We start from the raw sequence: 21,928 nt of genomic DNA on the forward strand, positions 1-21,928 counted from the left end.
TTCACTGCACACTTGTCTGTGTCAGGCAGGCTGCTGGAAATACAGTATACAAACATGGAAAAGATATCACCTTTCCCTCAAGGACTTCAGAGTCTAACAGGGAAGCACACCTATAAATCAATGACTCTAGTTTAAGATAAGTACTACAAATGGGGGTATTAATCCTTTAATAGCTTGATTTGCATTAGGATAGAGTCAGAACTCAATCACATGGCCTTCAAGACCCTCTAATAGAACCTTTGAAATTGAGGCTTTCTGCCAACTCCTGAGTCTAATCTCCCCTAAACCTCCAAATATCTAAGTTCCAGCCATTGCAGTTCTTTCTTTTTGTCTAAGAAGCTCCTTCTTTCTCCCTCAATTTTAAATGATAGCCTTGTTGTGCAAAGAAATCTTGATTGTAGGTCCTTACTTTTCATCACTTTGAATATTTCATGCCAATTCTTTCTGGCCAGAAATCAGAAGACAGTCTAATTAAAGCTCCCTTGTGGGTAACTAACTGCCTTTTTCTTGTAGCTTTTAAGATTCTCTCCTCATCTTTAAGTTTTGCCATTTTAATTATAATATGTATTGGTATGGGCCTCTTTGGGTCCAACTTGTTTGGGACTCTCTGCTTCCTAGACTTGTGTGTCATTTTCTTTCACCAGGTTAAGAAAGTTTTCAGTTGTTATTTCTTCAAATAGTCTCTTGATCCCTTGCTCACTCTCTTCTTCTTCTGGTATTCTCATCAGGTGAATATTGATATGCTTCATGTTGTTCCAAAGGTTTCTTAAACTCCCCTCATTTTTTTATTTCCTTTTGTTTTGGCTGCTCTGATTGGCTGTTGTTTTTCTTCTACCTTGTCTTCCAAATCATTGTTTCATCTAACCTACTACTTATTCCTTCCAGTGTATTATTTATTTCAGATATTGCATTCTTTGTTCTTTTTTATGGTTTCTATGTCTTTTTTTCATGCTGTGGAGCATCCTTATAATCATTATTCTAACCTATCTGGTAAATTGCTTGCCTCCATCATTTAGTTCTTCTTCTGGAGAATTCTCTTGCTCTTTCACTTGGTGCTTGTTTCTTTCTCTTCCCATTCTGGCTGCTTCTTTGTGTTCATTTCTATGTTTTAGGTAGATCTGCAAAGACTCTGGTGCAGTTCTATCTCTGGTGCTACCTGTGACTAGCCCTGGACAACATGTTTGGAACTATCAGCAATCCACAGCCTGTGGCTCCCTCTGTTGGGCCTGTGTGTTCAGAAATAACCAGTCTGTGCATGAAGGCTGGCTTTTACTAGTGCCAGGCCCAGGGCTGGGTCAGCTAAAGTCTTAAGTTTTCCAGAGATCCACCCTTACCTTCAGGCTTTCTGTTAACCTTAAACACTGAAGTTGCCTCCAGGTTTACTCCTCTGCAGCCTGGCTTAAGCTCCAAAGGGTGGGATGAGATGGATTCCTGAAGATGGGACTATTGCTTCTCCTTAAGTTGATGCCACTTGGAGGGGAGTGCTCTAACTGAAAATGATGTCTCCCGTAGTATGCAGAATTACTCGGCACATGGGTCCTGGCAACTGACCCTTCAGCTCTCTCCCCACCAACCCCAGACCCTTCTCTTGAAGCTTTAGGCCACTCTGTTCTCCTTCTGCTGTAGCCCAGGGACATGGCTGCAAATGAAATTTTGTGTTTGGGCCCTTTAAGAGGCTCTCTGCATCTCTAGCAACCTCTCCCTAGTGGACAGAAATCCTGCTGCTTTTCACAGATAGATGTTATTTGGGTTCCTTCCACAGTTCTAGAGCTGTAGGCTGGGGAGCCCAACTTGGGGTTTAGAGCCTACACTTCTCAAAGGGAACCCCCCAGCCACTGAAATAATCCTCCAGAACTTCAGTTGCCACCCATGGGAGCCCAGCCAACTCTCTTGTGCCTCCACACTCCCTCTCAGTTTTGTTGTAGTGATGTGGTTTCTTCCACATATCTTTAGTTATAAGGCTCGTCTCCAGTTAGTGTTCAGTTGATTATTCAGGATGACTTTTCTACAATTTAGTTGTAATTCCAGTTTGGTCCATGGAGAAGGTTAATGTAGCTCCCACCTACTCCACTGCCATCTTGGATCTCTGCTGTTCTCTCTTGCCTTTAATTTCTTACCTATGCCTAGAATGTTTTTTCCCTGTCCCTTCATCTGACTGATCCTACTGGTCTTTCAGATCAAAACTTAAGCACCACTTCTCAGAATTGTTAGGTTCTCCTGCCCCATGTTTTCATAGCTCCATATTCTTCCTCTATCATAATTTTTCATATTTGTCTATCAAGCTCAGTGAGGGGTGTGATTAATTCTTACAAAGTTGCCTCATATCACCAGTTGTAAGCACTGGGAATGGCACATAATAAATCTAAAATATTTATTGAATGAATGAAATTGCTGAAGGATAGGTGAGCACTAAAGAGCTAATTAGCATAGCATGGCCTGATATTCAGCATGGAGAAAATGTTATTGTTCATGCCAAGATTATTGTAATGTAGCATGGTAACTAAATAGATTACAGATTAATCTGAAAACTTTTAGAGAATGCAGAAATTTCTATAGAGTTAGTTCTGTATTTGGTTAATCCATTTTCCACCCAGCAAAACAGTGCCTGAATCTTCTCATGGCTTAGTAAGGCCTACAATAAAAACATACAGATTCAGAATTTAGACACTTGAATTCAGGGTAATGCTCATAGTGGGCTGAAGTTTCCATGCTTTCTCTAATTATAAAGGTTTACTAAGTGTGTTCTGAGGCATAGTAGACAGAACATTCATCTAAGAATCAGAAGAGCAGATTCTTTCACCAACTTTACTACTAACTAGCTCTCATTAACTACTCTGGGTCTCAATTCTTTTCCTGTAAGATGAGCAGGTATGATTGAAAGACCTGCATAGTTGCATCCAGCCCAATCCTTTGTGGAGTTAAAAAAAAAACCACCCAGCTTTACACAAATGATTAATAGGTCAATTATTTTAGCAAATCAAGTCTTTAAGGACCTTTAACACAGTGAATATGTTCTGAGGAGTTATTGTTACAATACTATCTTTATAAAATAAAATTTCCATTATATAAATATTGTCTGATACTCACTGGATCAGGTTTGGAAGTTTTGCTGAATTTTATAGCTGTAATAGATCCAGGCACCCTGTAGAAGTGGGGCATGGGGCAAATGAGTCCTGCCCACACACATGCTTCATCTCACCTCTGCAGGTTCAGTAGACAAAAAGAAGAAATGGGTATGACAGGATCAGCTCAAGCAACAATGGGTATGACAGGATCAGCTCAAGGGGGAAGGCTTCTCTTATTCACTTCCTAATAATAAATATGTTCACCACCACAAAACTTGACAGTAAGACCATCAATAACTTTTAAAATCATTTAGTCTGTCCAAGAAATAAATTTGAATAAAAAAAGAAAATCTTAGCCAAAACAAATAATAAAAATATCAACTACATCATCTCAAAAATAAATACCTGTTAACACCTGCTAAAAGGTAATACTGCAATAAAACTGCCTCAAATTCTGTATGAAATGAATAAATCGACTGGTCATTTGGGTAGCTGAGATCACCAAATGTTCACTGTTGAGGTGGCTGACCTTCTGTGTTTATTTTTTTCCTCTGTCACCAGTTTAAGAACACACAGTCTCACCGCTTTCATCTCCTAATTTAATTACTCTCGAATATTTATCTCCAACCAACCTATAAATTGAAAACCTATTGATCACAGTGGCCTTGTAATACAGTTTGATATCAGGTATTGTGATCCCTCCTACTTTGCACTTGTTTCTCAAAATTGCTGCAGCAATTCAGGGTCATTTATGGTTCCATACAGATTTTTGAAGTGTTTGTTCTATATCTGTGAAATATGTCATTGGTACTTCAATAGAGATTGCATTGAATCTATAAATAGCTTTGGGTAATATGGACATTTTGATGATGTTAATTCTTCCAACCCATGAACATAATACCTGCTTCCATTAGTTTGTGTCTTCCATAATTTCTTTCTTCAGTGTTGTGTAGTTTTCTGAAGACATGTCTTTTACCTCCTTGGTTAGGTTTATTCCTAGGTACTTTATTTTTCTTGTTGCTGTATCAAATAAAATTTTTTTCTGATTTCTGTTTCTGATATTTTATTGTTGGTGTACAAAAATGCCTTTTATTTTTTAATATTAACTTTGTATCCTTCTGTTTTGCCAAATTCATTTATTCAGTGGAGTCTTTAAGATTTTCTGTGTACACTATCATGTCATCTGCAAACAATGACAGTTTTGCTTCCTCCTTTCCAATTTGGATGCCTTTTATTTCTTTTTCTTATTTTATCACTGTGGGTGGAACTTCCCAAACTATGTTGAAGAGAAATGGTGAAAGACACCTTTGTTTTGTTCCTGATCTTAGTTGGAAAGCTTTTAGTTTTTGCTTGTTAAATATGATGTTGGCTATAGGTCTTTCATGTATGGCCTTTATTATGTTGAAGGAATGTTCCCTCTATTCCCACTTTGCTGACTGTTTTTATCACAAATGGGTGCTGTACCTTATCGAATGCTTTTTCCCCATCTATTGATATGATCATGTGATTTTTGTCTCTTTCCTTTTGTTTATGTGATGTATTATGTTTATTGATTTGTGAATATTGTGTCATTGCTGCATTTCTGGGATTAATTTCACTTAATTATGGTGTATGATCTTTTTAACATATTGCTGGATGTGGTTTGTCAATATTTTGTTGAGGACTTTAGCTCTATGTTCATCAGCAATATTGGCCTATAGTTTTCTTTCTTTGTTGTGTCTTTATCTGATTTTGGGATTAGGGTGATGCTGGCTTTATAAAAAGAGTTTGAGAGTCTTCCATCTTCTTGGACTCCAAGTCTCTATGATCAATTAAGATTTGACAAAGGGGGCAGAAGCATAAAATGGAGTAAAAAATAGCCTCTTCAACAAATGGTGTTAGGAGATCATTTTTTGCTACATGCAAAAAAAAATAAACTCGATCAGCAACTCACACCATACATGAAAATAAATTCCAGGTGGATAAAAAACTTAAATATAAGCCATGACACAATAAAAGCCCTAGAGGAGAACACAGGCAAGAAAGTCTCAGATATTTCATGCAGAAATATTTTCACCAATATGTTCCTAGAGCAAGAACCATAAAGGAAATAATAAACAAATGGGATCTCATCAAAATAAAAGTTTCTGCATGGCTAAAGAAAACATCATTAAAGTGAAAAAAGAACCAACTATATGGAAAAACATATTTGCCAAGGAATTGATCTCCAAAATATATTAAGAACTCATGACTACACTCCAGGAAGACAAACAACCCAGTTAAAAAATGGGCAAAAAAATTCCATAGACACTTATCCAAGGAGAACATACGAAGGGCCCAGAGACATATAAAATGGGTCCAGCATCACTAGCAATCAGAGACATGCAAATAAAAACCACAACGAGACACCACTTCACACTAGTAAGAATAGCCATCCTAAACAAATCAACAAATAACAAGTGTTGAAGAGGATGTGGAGAAAAGGGAAACCTAGTACACTCTTGGTGGGAATGCAGACTGGTGCAATCACTATGAAAAACAGTATGGAATTTCCTCAGAAAACTAAAAATGGAACTGACACAAAACCCGACAATTCCACCACTGTAATTTTGCCCTAAGAACCCTGAAACACCAACTCAAAAGAACCTATGTACCCCAAAGTTCATAGCAGCACAATTTACAATAGCCAAGTACTGGAAGCAACCTAAGTGCCCATCATTAAATGAATGGATCAAAAAACTACAGTACATTTACAGGCTCTACACAACAGAAAAAAAAGAAGGAGCTCCTACTCTTTGCAACAGCATGGATGGAACCTGGAGAGCAGTAGGCTAGGTGAAATAAGCCAGGCTGTGAAAGACAAATACCATATGATCTCACCTATAGGTGGAGCCTAATCAACAAAACAAACAAGTGAGAAAAATATCAGAGACAGTGAAATTAACAATAAACTGACAGTAACCAGAGGGGGGAAAGGGCAGAAAAGAGGGAGGGGTTTTCAGGAACATGCATGAAGTACATGGACAACAACAAAGGGGGATAGAATCAAGTGTGGGAGGTGGAGTTGGCTGGGGTGGGGGAAGTGGTGGAGGGGAAACAGAGACAACTATATTTGAACAATAATAAAAATTGTAAAAATAAACAATTAAGCCAAAAAATAGAAAAATATAAAACAGGAACACTTTTCTAGAAACAAATTTTCTTCCTTTCTTCCCTCATTTATTTATTTATAAAAACAGCATTATTAGGCATCTTTTATATAACTAAACAAGGTTCAAAGGGAGATCTTATTTTGGGGGGGAGATCTTATTTTTTAGGTAGAAAACATAGGTCCTAGTCTCTCACACATTAACGTTCTCTCTCTCTCTCTCTTTCCCCCTTCCTTCCTCCTTCCTTCCCTCCGCCCTCTCTAAAATCAATGAACATATTTTAAAATTATAAAAATAATAATGATTATTATCTACTTTCTAATGTATATATTTCTAAGGCCCAGGAAATATATTAAGCATTTTAGTTCAGTTATATCTTTTTTTTTTCAACAATCCCATAGGGTAGGAATTGTCCTCACTTTACAGGCTAGAACTCTGCAGCTTATGGGGGTCACAGAAACTGTCCCAAGGTCACACATTTAACACATGGAAAGTAGTAGGTTCCACTTCACCAGACTTACTAAATAAAACAATATATTGACCTATGTGTTCTAGAATCATGTTGGAATGTGAGACTATTACTATATTCTGAAGAATTAATTTTCTCATATTCAATTCTCAAATATTTAAAGGACTGTCAAGGAAAAGAGAAACCAGTTTGAATGTGTATGTTCCAGAGGACAGAAATGCAACTAGCATGAAGATGTTCCAGTCAGACTGTGCTTCAACATAAGTCATAATCTTCTAATAATCACATCTGTTTAAAAAATAAGGAGATAATGTTCTACATTTTGTTTAGAACATTGATTATGCAGGCACACACACTTATCAAAACTCATCAAGTTGTGACTTCAGATCTGTGTATTTCAGTATATAAAACAAACAAGCAAGCAAAATACAACCAGAGATATTGAAATAAAGAACAAATTGATAGTAATGAGAGGGGTGGGGGGCAAGGAATAATAGGGGATAACAGGGGAAGGGCCATCAAGGAACATGTATAAAGGACCCATGGACAAAATCAAAAGGGGTAGGTTCGAGGGTGGGAGGCGGGGATGGGTGGATCAGGGAGGGTGTGTCAGGGTGAAAATGGAGACAACTGTGCTTAAACAATAATATAAAAATTAACATAAATGTTTTTAAACAAAGAGGCTGCTGCATGAACTGATGAGGTTCCATCAGAGGCTTAATGATAACCTGCTAGAGGCAAAGAGGCTTCCTGAATTCAGTGGGTAGGTAATACTAGACCATATCTTGGATTCTTCCAAAGTGAAGACTTTATAGTATTTTCATTGACATATATAAAAGAGAATTTGAGATCATTTTCAGATCTAAAATGTGTAGTTTTTTTTTAATTGGTTACATTTTTAAACTCATATTGTGTTCTCAAATATGCATCAGTTTCTAGGTAAATCACCTCGTGAACATGTTTTAAATAGGAAGAAAAGAACCAGTGATGAGCTTAGAATTTCACTTGCCAAGTTAGCATGTCACCTCACTAGAGGCCTCCCAGAGTGGACTTCCCAAATGATTTTCACTGGCCAATAATTTAGTCCCTACTCTTAAAGAACCAGAAATCTAATTTTGCCTGTACACATAAGGATATCAGACCCATTGGATCTTCCAGGTAGTGTATTGTTCTTATAGAATGCCACAAACAGAAATAAACTATATTCAAAGTGTTGATTCATAATCATGTAGTCAAAATAAAGGACACTATATGACTTAAAATTTTGATGACATCTTTGGGCAGCTTGACCTTCAGTCAATCAGGTTATGACTCCTAAGAGCAATCTTGACTTTAATAAAGAATTACATATATTTGTCTTGACTCATTATGGATCAATTTGCTGAAAAGCATGGCTTTCTCCTGAAAAGCACTGTGGTCCTTATGCTCTACAAAAGAACACAGCTGGAAATGTTACCTATAAAATAGCCAAAGGAAACTTTTCATGGCTAGGAAATTGTGAAACTATAGATGTAATACAGACTTTCTTCTAGGGGTACTTGAAATCTGATCATGAAAACCGAATGGATAATATGTAAATCAGTAGTCATGGTTATGAGATTATATCCTACTTGTAATAGAAAAATGGAAATGAGGGTAGTATATTGTTACTACTTTTGAATTCCATCCATTCTTCTTTTAGAGGGATATGTGCTCACATTTAGTTTGCTACTTTTATTTCCCTGGTTTGTTCATTCTCATCAGGAGTGTTTGAATATTGATTAATTGTTGTCTATGGCAGATTCTCTGTCCCATGATATGTTTGCTTATGAACAATGCCAAAGTATAACATGGACACAGTGGGTAAATGTTCTTGGAGATGAGAGGGTTCTTTATTCTCACACATCAAAAAGAGGGGGAATAAAATAATATTTATTGAGTCCATAATTTATGACAGGCTTTATTTTACATAGTTTAATCTCATTCAATCCCTATGTAATACAACATTTCAAATAATTACTCCCACTTCATAGAGGCAGGAATTGAGCTGACAGAGATTACCTTCCTAGTGATTGCATAACTAATGGTCAGCAGGGATGGAATTTGAGCCCAATCTGTCTTATTTAAATGTCTAATATATATCTGATTACTGATCTTTCCTGCCATCCTGACATTCTTACCATTTTACAACGGTAAAATTTTTTGTTATGAGGGAAAAATCCATTACTCCTTCAACCCCCTTAAAGCTTTATCTGGCACACTAAAGAGTTACACAGACCCAAAAGTTACCAGAATCATCCTCCACAACAATTCACCCCCAACCGCCCAAACTGCTGGATAATGAGATGACAAAACTCTGAAATGTAATCACACAATATTGAACAAAAGTCTAAAATGTAATTAGACAAAATTGGGAAAAATTCTGTGAACATCCTAGCTGTGCCAGAAAACTTTACAAAACAAAGGGAGAAACAGATATGAAGAGCAATTTGCTGCCTCTTGGAGAAGATGCCTGCCATGGTCCCTCTCCATAGAGCTTTCTAAGCAAGGATGCCAACCTTGCAGGGGCCAAATCAAAGGGGGGTCGGTTCAAGAAATAACACAGCTCATAAGCCTCCCAGTGTTTGGGACCAAAGCATCCAAGAAATGCATCTGTTCATTCTCCAGATATTACTAAACACCTACCCAAAACTACTGTTCTGGGCCCTAAGCCCAAGATAAATGAGAGACATTCCCTCAAGCAAAGATGCAGTAAGTTTTCATTCACTCTCACCGTAGTCAAGGATACTGGATCTAGCACACTGCCTGCTGAATGATACAGAAGTCAATGAAATAAACACCAATGCCTGCTCTTGTGAAGCTGACATTCTAGAGGGGCAGAAGAACAGATGAATAAATGAAGAAGCAAAATGTATATTGTATCATATGGAAATTAGGAATCTTACATATCACTTTCAGCAAATGGCAGAACTACTAGATAGAAAATCATTTCATCTAGGTTTTCAAATTTCTTGGAATATAGTTGTTCATAGTAATTTCTTATAATCCTTTGTATTTCTGTGGTATCCATTGTAATTTCTCCTCTTTCATTTCTAATTTTATTGATTTGGGTCCTCTCTCTTTTTTTCTTGACGAGTCTGGTTAAAGGCTGGTCAATTTTATTTATCTTTTCAAAGAACCAGCTCCTGGATTTATTGATTCTTAGAATTGTTCTTTTAGTTTCTATGTCATTTAATTCTCCTCTGATCTTGATGATTCCTTCCTTCTACTCACTCTGGGCTTTGTTTTTTGTTCCTCCAGTTCTTGTAAGGTTAGGTTGTTTATTTGAAATCTTTTTTAGGTGGGCCTGTACTGCTATGAACTTCCTTCTTAGGACTGCCTTCACTGTGCCCCATAGGTTTTGGATTGTTGTGTGCTCATTTTCATTTGCTTCCAGAAACTTTTTGATTTCTTCCTTAATCTTATTTTTAACCCATTCATTGTTTAATAGCATGCTATTCAGTCTCTATGAGTTTGAATGCTTTATAACCTAAGAACCCTGAAACACCAATTCAAAAGGACCTATGTACCCCAAGGTTCATAGCAGCACAATTTACAATAGCAAAGTGCTGGAAACAACCTAAGTGCCCATTAGTAAATTAGTGGACCAAAAACTCTGGTACATTTACACAATGGAATAGTACACAGGAGAAATAAAGAGCTCCTACCCTTCACAGCAGCATTGATGGAACTGGAGAGCACTATGCTAAGTGAAATAAGCCAGGCAGTGAAAGACAAATACTGTATGATCTTACCTATAAGTGGAACCTAATCAACAAAACAAATAAGCAAGAAAAAATATAACCAGAGACATTGAATTAAAGAACAAACTAAGTAACCAAAAAGGAGGGGGGATGGGATTATGGAGGGGGGAGGGAAAGGTTGTCAATGAACATTTTTAAAGGACATATGGACAAAGGCAATTTGGGGAGGATTGAATGTAGGAGGTGGGGGTGGGTAGGGCCAGGGAGGGTAATGGGAGGTGGGGATGGGGACAACTTTAATGGAACAACAAGCCAAAAAATTTTTCAATAAAATCAGCAATGACACAGATCTGAACAAAATGAACCAATAGGCTCTAATGACACATAGAGAATGCTTTACTTAACAATACATATTTTTACCAAATACTTATGGAACATTCACCAAGATAGACCATGTGCTCAACTAGTAAACAAAACTCAACAAATTTAAAAATATTTTAAAATATTGACTTTATATAAGGTTCTCTGATCATAGAATTAAAGTAGAAATCAATAGTAGAAACACATCAGGAAAATCTCTAAATGCTTAGAAGTTAAACAACCCATTTCTAAATAATCCCCAGGTGAAGTAAGAAATCTCAGAGAAAAAAATTTAAGTACACACAGAAGTGAATAAAAATCAAAACAAAGTATACTGAAATATATGAGATGCAGCTAAAACAGTGCCGAAAGGGAAATTTGTAACACTAGATGCTTATATTATAAAAGAAGAAGGTCTCAAATAAATATAAATTCCTACTTCAAGAAACTAGGAAAACAAGAGCAAAGTAAACCCAAACCAAACAGAACAAATGAAAGAATAAAGATAAAAGCAGATATTAATGGAATCAAAAGCAGGAAAAGGTATAGAAAATCAATTATGCAAAATAAAGCAGATACAAATCACAAATCATACCTATCTGAATGGCTAAAATAAAAAATAGTAGCAATATCAAACACTGACAAAACGCAGAAAAATTAGATCACTCACACATCACTGGTGAAAGTGAAAAATGTTATAGCCACTCTGGCAAATATAATACTTTGGTAATTTCTCATAAAACTAAACATTCAATTACCATGCAATCCAGTAGTTGTGCTCTTGGGTACTTATCACAAAGAAAATTATGTTGACATAAAAACTTGTACACAAATGTTCATAGTAGCTTTGTTATAAGAGTACCAAACCAGAAACAACTTTTGTAGTTTTCAATCAATGAATGGGTGAACAATCCGTGGTATGTCTTACCATAAAATACTACTCAACAATAAAAAGAAAAGAACTGTTGACACACACAGCAGTTTCCATAATTCTCCAGGGAATTGGGATGAGTGAAAAAAGCCAATTACACACTGTATGATTCCACTTATACAAAATTTTGGAAATCACAAAATTTTCAAAATGATAGCAGATTAGTGGTTACTGGTTATTAGTGATTGAGGGTATGGGACAAAAGGGGAAGAGGTATTACTATAAGAGGGTAGACAAAGAATCTCCGTGGGGACAGAAATGATTTGTATCTCAGCTATAGTACTATGTCAGGAATTGACACATGCAATAAAATTGTGGAACTAAAAAATACTCACATATACCACAAGTGAGTATGCATAAAACTAGTAAAATCTGAAAAAGATTTGTGGATTATATCAATGTCAATATCCTGGTTGTAATATTGTACTATAATTTATCACCAGGGGATGTTATCACTGGAGGAAAATGGAATAAATATAGTTGAAATCTTCTGACAACTGCATATAAATCTGTAATTACCTTAAAAAAATTAAGTCCTTTTAAGCAATGTACCCATAAAAATGTAATTGGAGAAATGACATTGAAAATGAAAAAAAGGAAGTTTGCTTTAATGCTACGGTCTAGTATAAAATCAGCTTTAGACATCTTTAGCCATGTAGTTTGGGGTAAATATCTTGAGCACACATTCTTTTTCTGGAATATGCCTCACTTCCCTGCACATTAGCCTAAGAATGCTGGCAGTTTCAAAGAAAATAAAACAGTAGACAGATGGTGTTGTGAAAAAAATTTCATAGACCTAAATATGAGAAACCTGGCAAGAAAAAAAAATGTCACCAAACAAAATCAGAATTGTTTTAGTGAAATTCAAGATTTATTTTGCCTAGCACACATGAAGGATAACCTAAGAATTATGTAAATGTGCTATGAAAAGTAAACATTTAGTGTGAGGAATCCTCAGAAAAAAGCTACACTTGGCAAAAAATAATAATAATACATTAAGAAATGCTGGCCTAGGAGGTAATTAGTAATTCTCTAAACTCAAGACCTGTGAAGAATTTTAAAAATGTATAAAATTATACATGAAATTACAAGTTTCTTTTTTTTAATTTATTTATCTTTAGAGGGGAAGGAAAGGAGAGAAGGAGAGAAACACCAATGTGTGGTTGCCTCTTGTGAATCCCCCGCTGGAAACTGGCTTGCAACCCAGGCATGTGCCTGAACTGGGAATCAAATTGTGATTGTGTGGTTCGCAGGCCCGCGCTCAATCCACTGAGCTACACCAGCCAGGGCAAATTACAAGTTTCTTAATAAATTCATGTAATTTCAAAACAAGTAAAGCACATACAATTATGTTAAAAGCAAACACTAAAAGAAAACAGCATTCTACATATTTTTTAACATGAGATTTATTTTTTAAGGCTTGTTGCCATGTAAGTGAAATGAACCTGAGAATTTTTGCATTGGTATAAATTTAGCACTATAAGTTGTTTTTAATATTTCAGTTACCACATTTTGGGTTAATTCTATGTAAATGTGAATTTTTAAAGATAAGAAGATCATAAATAGAAAGCATATGAGAAGCAATTTATTCTCCCATTATCCTCGTATGTATGCTTTTGAACCTAATGATAAGCAAATAGATAAAAACCTCTCAAATTGTTTAATCTTTTAGTCAAATCCAGGGAGTCTTCACAGACAAGTTTTCCTGTACCTTAAAAACTTGCTTCACTAAAATTTATAAATACTAAATTATCATTCAGGCATGTGTCCTAATTTACCTTAGACAGGTATCTTTCTGAAATGTCAATTACTGTTATGCTAAGTGGTTAGACTTATGATTCATAATTATTTTTTAATTTTTATTTATTGACTTTAGAGACAAAGAGAAAAGGTGAAGAGAGCGAGATATACATCTATTTGTTGTTCTACTCATTGATGCACTTATTGGTTGATTCTTTTTTTGTTTGTTTTGTTTTATTTATTTATTTTCATTGTTGTTCAAGTACAGTTGTTTCCATTTGCCTACCACCAATTTCCCCTTGCCCCACCCTCAATCCTTTGGCTTTGTCCATGGTCCTTTATACATGTTCCTTGATGACACTTCACCTATAAGTGGAACCTAACCAACAAAACAAACAAGCAAGAAGAATATAACCAGAGACATTGAAATAAAGAACAAACTAACAGTAACCAGATGGGAGGGGGGAGGGAGATAGCGAAGGAAAGAAGGGGAAGGGTCATTGGTTGATTCTTGTATGTGCCCTGACCAAGGATCAAACCCTCAACCTTGGCATATTGAGTCAATGCTCAATATGAACTACTGAGCTCAATCAACCAACTGAGCTACCCAGCCAGAGCTGATTTATAAATATTCATTTTCTATAGGAATGATAGCAGCCTATAGTATAAAGTGTGAAAAGATATTAACAAAAAAGATAAAATATTATTTAAGATTTTTAATTTATTTATCTTTAGAAGAGAAGAGAAGGAGAAAGGGAGAGAAACATCAATGTATGGTTGCCTCTCGTGGGTACCCTGCTGGGAACTGGCCTGCAACCAGGCATGTGTCCTCACTGGGAGTGGAACTGCGATCGTCTGGTTCTCAGGCCCGCACTCAGTCCACTGAGCTACACCAGCCAGGGCAGATAAAACATTTTATATTGGCAACTCTGACACCTGTTTTAAATTCTAAACAAACTATAAATAAACTATCCATTAAAAATCATGCTTATTCAATTCTGCTTGGGGGTATATGACAAAAATTTCTGAACAGAGGCATCACATTCATTAAAGTAAGATTTTACAATAACTTGAAAAAATGTTTTTAAGTAAATAAACAAATTGAACCTATCCATTTTAATTTTAATTTTGCCTAAAGAACAAGAGAAAAGACAAAACAACTTATACAAAATGACCATTTATGGTGGAAAATCCCAATACCAACTAGAGATGTCATTAGGCATTTTCCCCTAGCTTTTAGATAAGCAACCATCTAACTGATGAATACTGACCAAATTAAAATGTTTTCAGTCTCGTAGATCAGAATGTGGATAAAACCTGCTGTCTCCTGTACACCCATCCAAGCAGATGGCACCACTGTTCATCTACACCTACACTAAGAGCCTGGCAAACACCCTCAACCCCTTCTTTCTTGTATGCTTCACATATGACCAGTAACAAATGTTTAATGATCTACCACGTTAATGGTAGATCTCCTCTCAATCACACCCTCCTGTCCAGGACCCAGCTAATCCATTCTCTGGATTTCTCTCAGAGTGACTTGATTAACACCACACACCTTATGTGAAAACATGACTTTATTGTTACCCTCCACCCACTACCCGGGACTCATATCATCTGGTCCTTGCCAACCTTACCAGCTTCATTTCTCAACACACTACCCCATCACCACGCACAAAGTGTATTGGGTTGGTCAAAAAGTTCATTTATTTTTTTCATACAATGGCTCTAGCAGTGCTTAGTTATCTCTGACTTAATTTGAAACAATTTTGTTAGATTGTATTGTGACAGCTGTCATATCAGCATGCATTTTAAAAAAACAGCAAAATTTGTGAATTTTTGTGCAGTCATTTTAATATTGAAGATGGAAGAAAATATGCAACATTTTCAGTATATTATGCTTTATTATTTCAAGAAAGGTTAAAACACAACTGAAATGCAAACAAAGATTTGTGCAGTATACGAAGAAGGTACTATGACTAATCGAATGTGTCAAAAGTGGTTTGCAAAGTTTCTTGGTACTGTTGACATTTTCTCTAAATAATTCTTTGCTGTAGGGCTGTCTTACACATTGGCCTCTACCCACTAGAAACCAATAGCAAGAGATATCTAATATACTCAAAATACATAAATCAATAAAATTATTGGTATAAATGAAAAATGTGTCTTTTATTTTCCAGAAAACCTAAACAGATATTTTGGCCAACCCAATACATTCTGATCACACCAATTTACATGCTCTCTCCCAAATGTTGCGTACACTTTACACTCCCGGTTTTAACCATGCTATTTTTTCTGCCCATATTATTCTCTTCACAACATGTCCCCTCAATCCAGTGTAAGCTTCAAGAGAGCAGGCGGCTGGTCTTTCTAGACTACCTTATCCGAAGTTCCCAGAATAGTGCCTGGTTCACAGTGTGTGGGGAGGTTTCAAAAGCTAGCCCCAGTATTGGTACATGTCAGTTCCATTCATATTTCTTTGTCTAGAACTCAGCCAGCCTTATTATCACATCTAACTTCAAGGCAGGCTGGGATATGTAGTAAAGTGTGTACCCAAGAAGAAATAATAGACTTAGATGAGCAGCCAGCAGTCTCTGCCATACCAGATAATTGTCCTATAAATATACTGTCACTAGAGAAAAATCCAAATGTGCAAAAGTCAAAGAAGAAAAGTAACTTATTCTTGAAATGAAAACCTATTAGAAGCTGAATGTAAGCCGACTAGGAGATAAATGCAAAAATAAATTAATAATGAACCTTAAATTTTAGAACCATTAGGTATCTAGATGTTTCAGGAGTGATTGTATCAATTTTTATATGTGTAATTATAGTACTCTTTAGATTATTTCATAACATTGTTCTTAAGAAGCTAGTACAATACTGATTCCAAAAGATAGCACACACAAAAATCTATAGACTGATGTTACTTATGAAACAATCAATGCAATAATCCTAAATAAAATATCAATAAATGAATACACAAGACATTGAAAGAATTAATTACCATATCAAAGCAGTATTAACTCAAAGAATGCAAGAATGTTCAATATTAGAAACCTCTTTATATAAATCACCATAATAAGTCAAAAAGAAAAACTACATTATTATCTGTATAGACAAAGAGGCATTTCATACAATCCCAAATTCATTCTTCATACCTAAATACTTTCTGCTCTGCAAATCCCTACATGTAATAAATCATAAAAATTATGTGGTTATATAACTCAAATTTAGGAAAATCTATTGAAAATTTCTAACAAACAATAGCATAGGTCAGCTAACTTAATATAAAATTAATATACAAAAATTAATGCTCATTCTGTATACAAAAAATACAAAAAGAAAAGATCCTATTTGAACAGTAACTAAAAAATTAAAGATCTAACAAACTTCTCTTGCACAAGAAATGTGCAACATTATATTATATGAAGTTGTTATATTCCATAAGGTACCAAATAGATATGAATAAATTAAAGATCATGACTTGTTCTTATCCAGGAAGACTCAGTATCAAAAAAAATTAATTCACTAGAAAGTAATTATAGGCATCATGATTTTTTTAAAAAATCAGATGTTTTTAAACAACTAACTGGTTACTATAATGCATCTGAAAAAGTAAACATGTAAAAAAAAAAAGAAAGTATTGAGTGAGGAATAGCTGTACCTAATAGTAAGGCTTATGATCAAGTTACAGTAATTAGAAGAATATGATATTAAGGCATAAAGAAGCAAACAGATAATAAACAGGATAGTGAGTCCAGAAACAGACACAAATACACACTAAATTTAGTATGGCCATATCTTGTGGTATGCAAGATATGCAAATGGCAGTTCAATTTACAAAGAATTTCATTTAGTACTCCTTCTTTGGCTTATAAAACTTTGTTTGTATTTAAGAAAATCAATTAAGATTACCTCTGAGCAACAGAGTGCTGTGAAATTGGAGCCAACAAGACTCTTTGAATAGTTGGAATGTTCTATTGGGTTTTTCTCTAAAATTCTCTAGTACAGAGTGGTGATAAGCTCTTCATTTACACTGACTTCACCAAGTAACTAAAAATTCAGTTACTTAAATAGTGATAATCATATAAATGCTTTATGAGGATTATTTTAAGACTGCAATAGTATCTAACAGCTACAAAATAGATGAATGAGTACAGATATATAGCCATATTATAGAGAAATTAATTAATGAAACTTGCCTTTATTATGCCATTATAATAGCTAAGTATTAATTATTGAAGTTGTATAGATTTCAATGGGGTATGAAATTGTTTTTAAGATAAACTGTTTTTCTTTTGAGACACAAAATTTTGCCATTGAAATAACAGTAAGAAGATCTACTTAAAATGAATTACCATCCTAGCACAAGGACAGAGCCCTGCCATAATAAAGGAAGAGGGATGGCTTATTTAAAAATTAGAGCTGGCATAGCTCAGTGGATTGAGCATGGGCCTGAGAACCACATGATCGCGGTTTGATTCCCAGTCAGAGTACATGCCTGGGTTGCAGGCCAGTTCCCAGCAGGGGACTCACGAGAGGCAACCATACATTGATGCTTCTCTCCTTCTCTCCTTTCCTTCCCCTCTAAAGATAAATAAATAAAAAACATTTAAAAAAATAAAAATTAGACAAGTGAGCCATCATCTAGAAAATGATAAACATCCTATCATTATCTCATTCCTTATTAATCAAAATTAATTCCAGATGAATTAATAATTTAAATGTAAAAATGTAATTTCAAAATCTCCAGAAGGACATATGAGAGAAATATTCATTATAATCTGAGAAACTATGGCATGTCTATTTTCTTCATAGTTGTTATCCCAGAAACCCTACCTTTTAAGAAATATTTATTGAATTAGAATGAATTGAATTGAATAGCATATCTTAAAGGAGTAAGAGTTACATTCTGTAAGTGTTCATGGAAGATACAAATAGGGAGGGAGGTAATGGGGGAAAGGGGGAAGGGTCATCAAGGAACATGTATAAAGGATCCATGGACAAAGCTAAAGGGTGGTAGGATTAAGGGTGGGAGTTGGAGGTGGGTGAGTGGGAGGAAGTGGTGGAGGGAAAATGGAGACAACTATACTTGAACAATTAAAAAAGAAAAATAATAAAATAAATAAATCAGAAAAGAAAAGAACCTTCTGCCAAAGAGTCTGTGGGAAAACATGGCAGTGCATCTAGTAGTAACTGCTGAAATAAATTTGGGAAAGAGACACACTCAGAGTGTCATCTGAGAGAAGTCAAGGGTTTCCTGACAGTGGAATAAGCCCTCAGCAAAAATCCATAGTAGAGTGCCTGTCGGCTCCTTCAACAGGGAGCTCCTGGACTCAGCACATCTGTCATTCTCAGCACCTGCCCAGGTGAGTAATAGCCAATGTACTTCCCATTCTAGTTCCCCAGCAGGCCTCCAAAAGTGTTGCTTTTGGTCATTCCATCTACCAGTAGGTTAGAGTATGTCATACAGGCTTGCCCATGGCTCTGCAAGGGAGAGCAGGAAAATATTTAAAGGATGACTGAAATAAAGTTTCAAGTGGTGTGGCAAAGCTGTGCACTGCTGAGAAACAGCAGCAGCAGTCAGACCATCTCAGCAGGAAGATATTAGGGTTGGGGCAGCTGGTTTTGAGCAAAGGAATCTGTCCAATCAAGGCCAAGGCAGCTTTAATGACAGTGGTGGGCTTTGTCCCAGAGACACTATACCCAATAAGCAAAGATGAGCTTTGAGTGGTTTCAAGGGAGAAGGATCACAGGTCCCAAACTGATTTTTTCCAATCCCTCTTGGGCAAGTGATTATCATCAATCAGCGCTAACAACCTAAAAAATGAAAAACTGTTCAGAGTGCCGGTGGCAGATTTCAGGCTCACAGCAAAGGTCTTATGCTTGTTTCAAAACTCAAATGTTCTCTAAGAGGAAACTCTGCAGTAAACTTCCCCACTCACACTGCTTGCTCAATGTTCACCTTTTCTAATATTGGCACAATATGCATTATATTTTATAAGAACCCACTATGAGCCCAACATAGTACTAGTTCCTGATGAGGACTTGAAGATTTTAAAGGCACATACCTCAGTCTTCTATTACTTTGGAAAACTTCATCACAAAAGTAAATTTAAGTCACATTAAATGTCTGGGGGGAAATTAAATATTAAAATGTGTAATGATCATAATTCCAGTGAACAGAAACACAGAGAAAGGAGAAATGCAAATAGGGAAGTAGGATGTGATCTGGGCCTTAGAGGGAAGAAGGGTGAGACAGGTTGGCAGAGGGTAAAGAAAGAACATAGTGAATGGAAGGAACAGAATGAGTGGGGGCTCAAAAGTGAAGGAGAGCTGGTATTAAATGAAGGTCATACCATACCATCTAGTGAGAATTCATGAAACTGTGTCTAGAAGGCTGATATTTAGTGCTAAGATTTTGTCAGGTTTTCTTTACGTTTTCAGTTCATTGTGCCAAGCTAGCTCCAAACTATCCCATGTTATTTGAAATGGTTTCTTTAAAATAACAAACTCAATTATTATTTTTGAATCAAATTTTAGAGCTGTGAGGGATCATAGTACTTATCCAGGTCATCACTTTATTTCACAGATTCTGGAAGGTTGTTCTACAAGGTCATAGCTAGTTAGTGAGAGCTACCAGGTCTCCAAAGAACCTATCTGTAGACTTTAGTCTCTAAGGTGTATTTCTTCACATTTTAAGCCTGGAAGTTTTTCCCTCCGGTATCACTATTTCATTGAAAATTGTGCTCCTTAAGAGCAGAGATATCCACCTACTTTAACACAGAATAATTATGCAGCACAAACTCTATGCAAGGCATTTGGACTAATATAATAAATGATATAAAAATAGGGGGGGAGTATTCTTGCTTGCATCCATAGTGCTGAATCTCAATGGGTAGTTTTGTTAAATAGCATATATATTAAGTGATTTCTGTGCAGAATGTGGAAATCTAAAGGAAGACAGAAGAGGAGGCAAAAACACATACAGTTTTTTGATCCAGTCATTTACCAATGGACACTTAGGTTGCTTCCAGCACTTGGCTATTGTAAATTGTGCTGCTATGAACACTGGGGTGCATAGGTTCTTTTGAACTGATGTTTCGGGATTCTTATTGCATAGTTCCAGCGTTGAAATTGCCAAGTCAAAAGGCAGTTCCATTTTTAGTTTTCCATACTGTTTTCCACAGTGGTTGCACAAGCCTGCACTCCCACCAAGAGAACCCTAGTACACCAAGAGTGTACACACTCTTGGTGTACTAGGGTTCTCTTTTCTCCACCACCTCACCAGCACTTGTTGTCTGCTGATTTTGGTGTGAGGTGATATTTCATTGTAGTTTTAATTTGCATCCCTCTGACGGCTAGTGATGCTGAGCATCCTTTCATATGTCTGCAGGTCCTTTGTAAGTCCTCCTTGGAGAAGTGTCTGTTCAGGTTCCTTTGCCCATTTTTTAATTGAATTGTTTGTCTTCCTGGAGTACAGTTGTGTGAGTTTTTTTATATATTTTGGAGATCAAACCCTTGTCTGAAGTATCATTTGCAAATATAGTTTCCTATATGATTGGTTCCCTATTCATTTGTTGATGTTTTCTTTAGCCACGCAGAAGCATTTTATTTTGATGAAGTCCCATTTGTTTATTCTTTCCTTTATATGCCTTGCTTTAGGGGACATGTCAGTGAAAATATTGTGATGTGGATATCTGAGATTTTTCCTGCCTACGTTCTCCTCTAGAACTTTTATGGTGTCATAACTTATATTTAAGTTTTTATCCATCTTGAGTTTATTTTTGTGTATGGTGTAAGTTGGTGGTAAATGAGTGGATCAAAAAACTACAGTATGTTTACACAATGGAATACTATACAGCAGAATGAAAGAAGGAGCCTCTACCCTTTGTGACAGCATGGATGGATCTGTAGAGCATTGTGCTAAGTGAAATAAACCAGGCAGTGAAAGACAAATACTATATTATCTCACCTATGGAGGGAACCTATTCAACAAAACAAACAAGCAAGCAAAATATAACCAGAGACATTGAAATTCAGGACAAACTGATAGTAACCAGAGGAGAAGTGGGAGGCAGTAACAGGGGGTGGAGAGGGAAGTTTTCAAGGAGCATATATAAAGGACACATGGAGGAAGCCAAAGGGGGTAGGATCAAGGGTGGGAGGTTGGGATGGCTGTGGTGGGGGGGGGGAGAGTGGGGGGGAATGGAGACAACTGTACCAGTTGGTTAGAGCATTAACCTGAAATGCCAAGGTTGCTGGTTATATCTCTAGTCAGGGTACATATAAGAATCAATCAATGACTGCATTAGTAAGTGTAACAGCAAATCAATGCTGTCTCTCTCTCTCTTCCCCTTCCTCTCTCTCTCTCTCTAAAGTCAATAAATAAAGAGAGAAAGAGGGAGAGAAAAAAGGAGAAAGAGGAAGGAAAGAAGGAAGGAAGGAAGGAGGGAAGGAAGGAAGGAAGGAAGGAAGGAAGGAAAGAAGGTCAATCAGAGCATAACACACCT

Source organism: Sturnira hondurensis, unplaced genomic scaffold (assembly GCF_014824575.4).
Source record: "Sturnira hondurensis isolate 20B ecotype Veracruz unplaced genomic scaffold, ASM1482457v3 Scaffold0006213, whole genome shotgun sequence".
Taxonomy (NCBI): Eukaryota; Metazoa; Chordata; class Mammalia; order Chiroptera; family Phyllostomidae; genus Sturnira; species Sturnira hondurensis.